We start from the raw sequence: 7,178 nt of genomic DNA on the forward strand, positions 1-7,178 counted from the left end.
AAAGGACACCTGTGATACAAACCAATAATACCAAATTTACTGTAGTTATTAAATTTGGCAGTTGAGTTATTTCTATTTTTGAAAGGTGAAAGGGGCGAGTTTGGGAAGATCTTGAAATAGATCAGGCTATTTATATGTAAGCTACATTTTTACGACGTAAAATCCTTAGAAAGTGAATGCTCCCTACTGTATATTAAAACTGTTGTACGTTGGCAAAATTCTTTTTTGGAATACAATGTATCTGACTTGATTCATTACAATGCGCAAGTAAATTACGACACAAAAAATCTTCAGGTATGTATCGCATTGAAACAAATAAGTTGTATGAAACTATGCAAACATAAAAAAATTATAAGCGATAAACTATTATATCAAAGTAATAATCAATATAGAGGTTTTCATTGTCACTTGACGATGTCTTTACATCAGAGACAGTCAAATGAAGCTGTGGGTGCGGGACGATAGCAGTATGAAATTATTCGATAGTATTATTTACTCCATGTGAACATTAACTTAACCAATTTGTATTTTGACGCTAGATTTATGTTTCATCTTTAAGTATCCAGCCTTTTCCTTATTTTCATTTCAAGTCGTCTTTTCTTCATATCATTCAACTTTTTTTAATAACGATAGATTCAAAGAATTCGGTGAGAATTTTTAAATGTGTTAGTTCAAATCGTTCACTAATTAGTAATTTTTTACTTCAACTTGAAGGAAAGTCTTAGGCTAGCTTTTCATTTTTTGTTGATACTACCACGCGGGCTAATCCTCCTAAAACTTGCACTGTCAAAACTATAGAAGGAAAGCATTGAACTTTGGTTAGTAAGAGAACCACATATATATGTACTGCAATGTTTAGAGAAAGTTTGAATGCCATATGTTGAAACCCACTCCAGGTGTCAAGTCACATTTGCTGCGATTTAATGTTGTATGTAAACCAAATCGTATGCAAAGGTAATTACAAGTCAGAAACCAACTGCATTAATATTCATTAAAAATTTTCTTTTCAATTAGGTGTTTTACATTTTTTCAATGGCTCTCTCCTAATCCCTTTTTTTCCTTTCCCTCTTCATTCAATTTTTTCTTCTTAATATGCATACAGCCCAACAAATATACATATAAAAGAGTTAAGATAGCCTAATATCTTTTCATTTCTCAACTTCTGCCATATTTTTCTCCTTTGTTAACTATTTATTTCTCCTGTTTTATCGCCTTCTCACTTATCACGACTATTTCGCCCTTTCTCCAACTTATGTTTGCGGTTTATAATCATAATTTCAGTAATAATTTAATAAAAACTCAGCTGACTGAAATACAATCGAGCAAAACACCTGTATATATGTCTTAATAACAAAATAATCGTTATATATGTCTTAAAGACTGTTTAAAATTCCATCTCAATTCCTATCCAACAGTTTAACAATCAAAAAGGATACGAGTGAAACAGGTTTTAGTCTAACAGTCGAAGGCGACGGCTCAAAAAGACTAATGCTATAAATAAAGCACGTTGGATATATCGACATCGGACTGTCCGTAGGTGGATGAAAAAGTATAGCTAAACAAGTTTTACCTGTATTCATGTTCATCGTCGTAATATTTGTCAGAATAATATATGTTTTTATGCGACATTGTTTCGCAGAAGCTTTAGCAACCTATCGAAGCCGCTTTTAAAATTAGACTGTCGATAGCTCCAGATTAAATGACTTTCAAAGGTCGCGCGAAGTGAATCCGTGTAATTGGCCTATCGTTTGCGAAAACTTAGACATAGAGTATTCTAGTTAGAGAAGATTACTCCGAAGTCGAATTAGCAAAATATATTAACTCGAAATTGATATAACAATTAATTTGAACTATTCTAGTTGAAGTTGACTCAGTTGAATGCTGCAAATAAAAATAATATAAGAAGTTCGTAATGAAAATGAAGAACCAATAAATATTCTTGTTCAGATTAAACAGCCGGAGAGCATGTAAGCAGATTTTTGCTTCACTATTGAGCTCAGACAAACATTTTTGTAAGTGCATCACATAGTGTTTGTTTACAAAACAAAAATATGCTGTTTTTGTTTCAAATATTATATTAATAACCCAGTAATGAAAAAAATGTACTCTGAAATATATAAAATTCCAAATAGGAAAACATTTGAGTGCATTAGAGCTAAACACTCAAATGACCAGTGTATACCAACCGTGCTAGCGATTTATGCATATTGATGCGTGCCAATAGTCTATGCACCAACTTGTTGAAAAGACTTAATTACAAACAATACATAGTTATAAATTAAATTGAAGTCAGAAAAGATAATATTGGGGCAATGGCTGTTTAGCATCTTTCTGGCGACCCACTGCACAGAGCGCTTGTTTTACAGAAAAAGATATATTTTTTTAGTAAATAGTTGGAGCTAGTGAGCAGCCAGTTGTGATAATGGTTCACATGGTTCACATGGTTCACATGCATACTGGTAGTTCTGTACTAGTACTGGTAGTTCTGTACTAGTACTGGTAGTACTGTACTAGTACTGGTAGTTCTGTACTAGTACTGGTAGTTCTGTACTAGTACTGGTAGTTCTGTACTAGTACTGGTAGTTCTGTACTAGTACTGGTAGTTCTGTACTAGTACTGGTAGTACTGTACTAGTACTGGTAGTTCTGTACTAGTACTGGTAGTTCTGTACTAGTACTGGTAGTTCTGTACTAGTACTGGTAGTTCTGTACTAGTACTGGTAGTTCTGTACTAGTACTGGTAGTTCTGTACTAGTACTGGTAGTTCTGTACTAGTACTGGTAGTTCTGTACTAGTACTGGTAGTTCTGTACTAGTACTGGTAGTTCTGTACTAGTACTGGTAGTACTGTACTAGTACTGGTAGTTCTGTACTAGTACTGGTAGTTCTGTACTAGTACTGGTAGTTCTGTACTAGTACTGGTAGTTCTGTACTAGTACTGGTACTAGTAGTGGTACTAGTACTGGTAGTTCTGTACTAGTACTGGTAGTTCTGTACTAGTACTGGTAGTTCTGTACTAGTACTGGTACTAGTAGTGGTACTAGTACTGGTAGTTCTGTCCAGTTGCTTCTCAAGAGAAGCTGTATGCAGTAATCCTCCCTCAGCATATTGGCTATGCATTAAAAAAGCAGCTTGATCAGTATAAATATAGCAATTGCTTTCTCTGGGAAATCTTTAGTAACTACAGCCATACAGCAACGTGAGTTGTATGCAACCGGACAATCCATTACAAAATATATAAAGGTCATGGAGAGGTCATTTGCTTTAGTTATACATGTAGATAATAATAGAAATAGAAAAGTAGTCAATACTGACAGTGGTGCTTGGTTGGTTACGTAACAACAGCCCAAGTAACCAACAGCAAGTATTTGTACACACTAGCTGACAAGCGTTATCTGTAAATTGAAACAACATTTCTCTAACAGATCTTTGAGTCCACCTTCATACTGTCTGCATAACTTTTTGTTTGCCTTCCGACAGCAATTGTTCAACTTTTTTAACTATTCCTATGCCATATCGATCATTCTCTAGACCAATCTTGTGAACAAGAATTCTTAGACTTGGGGCATGTTAGTTGTAGCAGAATTGTTAGACTTGAGGCATGTTACCTGTAAAAGAATCCTTAGACTTGAGGCATGTTAGCTGCAGTAGAATTGTTAGACTTAGGGCATGTTAGCTGTAGTATAATTCTTAGACTTGAGGCATATTACCTGTAGTAGAATTGTTAGACTTGACGCATGCTAGCTGCAGTAGAATTCTTAGACTTGGGTCATGTTAGCTGCAGTAGATTCATTGATTCATTGATTTGATTTGGACAAATACAAACATGATTTTGGATTTATTTTGAAAACACTAAATTGATTTACGGTTTGATTTGATAAACAAATCAAATTGTTAATGAGTACTTGTCTATGCAATCTTTGGAATGATAAGTTGTTGGTTATAAAATGAAAGTATATATTATTTCAAGCAATTTAGTCCTTGTTAATTTCCTATTGAAGGCAGTTCGAGTAATATGATGCTGGTATTAAAATGCCTAACGTCAGTTACCATGCTATGTCAATGATATTTCTTTTCTGCATCCTCTTTTCTGAGAAAAATAAAAGACAAAATGGCAAAGAGTAACGATTAAAAATTTGTATATCTGAAGTTAACCAGTTGACATTGTAACACTTTGTTAATTGAATGATTTGATATGTTAGGTATCACTTGACACAAACAGGCAATTTGATTTTAATCTGTTTGTCTGTTTGTAAATGATTTAATTTAAAATTTAAAATTATTTGGACACAGCTTTGTAGAATTTACACTATCTTTTGGTATGCATTTGTATATAGACTTGGGCCACATTTCTACAACAAAGTGGTCTTTAAAATGTATACCCAGTTTCATTGCCACAGTGTGACTGCTACGCATTTTGAAGATGGGACAAATGTTGATGCCTAGGAGCCAGCTCTGCGTAAGCATCAACTAGTAAGAGACATAACTACATTATGCAGAGCTTTTATTAATATCAGGTTACTGCCTGCCAGCTCAAACACATACCCAGCCACTTCCTCTATTTTCAAGATATTTCAAATTTTAGTAAGATGATTTCTCAGCTCCAAAAACATTTTCAGGAGTTATATTCACCTCACAATGAGCAAAGAAAGAACTTACAAAACAGAAGTATATAAGCCAAAGATCTTAAGTTCATTGTAAAAAGTCAAATTGTCTTTGGTAATAGGAATGGCCATGGTTTCGAGAATTTAGAGTGGTAGTTGCGGGTAGAAGTACCTTATTATTTCTCTTATATTCTAGAACAACTGACTCCGATGAACTACTAGGAGTGACTCAGATGAACAACTAGGAGTAACTCTGATGAACTACTAGGAGTGACTCTGATGAACAACTAGGAGTAACTCTGATGAACAACTAGGAGTAACTCTGATGAACAGCTAGGAGTAACTCTGATGAACAACTAGGAGTGACTCTGATGAACAGCTAGGAGTAACTCTGATGAACAACTAGGAGTAACTCTGATGAACTACTAGGAGTGACTCTGATGAACAACTAAGAGTGACTCTGATGAACAACTAGGAGTAACTCTGATGAACAGCTAGGAGTAACTCTGATGAACAACTAGGAGTAACTCTGATGAACAACTAGGAGTAATTCTGATGAACAACTAGGAGTAACTCTGATGAACAACTAGGAGTAACTCTGATGAACAACTAGGAGTAACTCTGATGAACAACTAGGAGTAACTCTGATGAACAACTAGGAGTGACTCTGATGAACAACTAGGAGTGACTCTGATGAACAACTAGGAGTAACTCTGATGAACTAATTCTTCGTTGTTTTCTACTCTTGACATTTCTAATTAGTAAGCAAACAGGACTTTGGATAAGAAGTACTGTTAAGTCTGTGGGCTCAACATTGAGGTATGTATCTGTCAATTCTTATTAAATGTTACATGAAAGATTATTTTTTAATTTGCTCATAGGGTGCTTGGCAGGTGCTTCCTGTCACATGTAAGCAGATTAGCTCAAAACTAATCAGTCTTAAATATGTTGGCTTGTCAATTTCCCAACTTTGCTTAGACTCTATGGACTCATAAACAGCAGAACCTTTTTACATTTTATTATGAATGTTTAAAAGTTTAGAAGCCAAAGGCTATTTGACATTCTACCACAATAGCGAGTAGAGTTTTTCAGCTGAATTAATGAGAACCCAGCTTACGGCAAAGCATATGTGCTTTGCCGTAAGCTGGGTATGAGGTGAAAATTCACAGTAGGAACTTCCATGGCTCGAGTCTAATTCCTAACTTCTAAAGAAAGTTTACTGATTCTTTAGCTGCCATCAGAAATGTAATTGGCACCATCTGGTCATTGATATATCTGTCACTATTCCTCAATTAGTTATCACTCATTTCTTGCAAATGATTAAGTGTCAAGACATAGTTGGGAAACATCATAACCTCCCGAAATGCGACTAGCTTCTGATCTACTTTCGATAAAAATGCCTGTGCAATATTTACACGCTTACCAATGAGGAAATGGTAAGTGGCCTATGAAGAGAAAGAGGCCTATTATATGTAAGCTGTATGTAGAGTAACACCCTACAGGTATTTTCAAATTCAGCCTGCAAAACTATGTGCTAATTAACTTTCCATTATCCATAGAAATACACTTCTGGCAATTGCTAATACCCTTTTCATTGTCACATGGTTCACAAATAGTAATCTTGTATCATATATTAGACTCGTGAGGTGAGCGAGCAAGCTCTTTGTCAGGTCCTCTCAGTAATGAACTGCCATAATAAACTTGTAACTTTATCAGGTAGTCTTATTCGTGTCACTTTTCCTCCTTCCATTTTTAGCCTTTGTTTCAGGGATGAAAATAAACAAAGAGATTGGAGCTTAAATAAAATGGCACTCAAAATAGCAAGAGTAGCTTATAATTAGAATTAGGCTAACAGAATACGTGTGCTTTCGTCAAATGACAGAAGACTGCTAAGTAGTCTTCTGTCTGTGAGTCTTCTTCGCATCCAGTAACAAGTCTTGTTACTGGATATGTGATTGTGTGTTATAATTATGTCCACTTTGTTTATTATATGTCCAGTTTGTCCAGTAACAAGTCTTGTTACTGGATATGTGATTGTGTGTTATAATTATGTTCACTTTGTTTATTATATGTCCAGTTTGTCCAGTAACAAGTCTTGTTACTGGATAAAATTTAAAGATTGGAAGCAGATAGAATTTTAAGTTTCGAAAATGTTTTATACTACTTCTATGCCATTAGCTTGGATTTGTCTAAAATTATGAAGCCACCTATTGCATTCTTAGATAACTTATGTTGTTTAGGTCCAGGGTTTCAATGAACAACTTTAATAACCAATTAAAAAGTAACAGAGAATCACAGATTCTTAGCAGTTAAGCAAGTAAAAGTGGTGGCTGGAAAGGGTATGTATTCATTTAAATGTTTGTTAGTTTGTTTGTCATGTCTGGTTATAGCAATAAAATTATAGAAATAAAAAAACTGCTTCGCACTGGAATTCAGAAACACCAGTTTTGCAAACAGGCACATTAACCACTGAAATACGCTGCCACATTGCCATACTATGGAATAATTTTGGACATATTTATTACACCTGCCAATCTTTAATGGCGCACGAGACTACCAGTGTTCTAAAAAAATAT

The sequence above is a fragment of the Watersipora subatra genome, chromosome 4, assembly GCF_963576615.1.
Source record: "Watersipora subatra chromosome 4, tzWatSuba1.1, whole genome shotgun sequence".
Lineage (NCBI taxonomy): Eukaryota > Metazoa > Bryozoa > Gymnolaemata > Cheilostomatida > Watersiporidae > Watersipora > Watersipora subatra.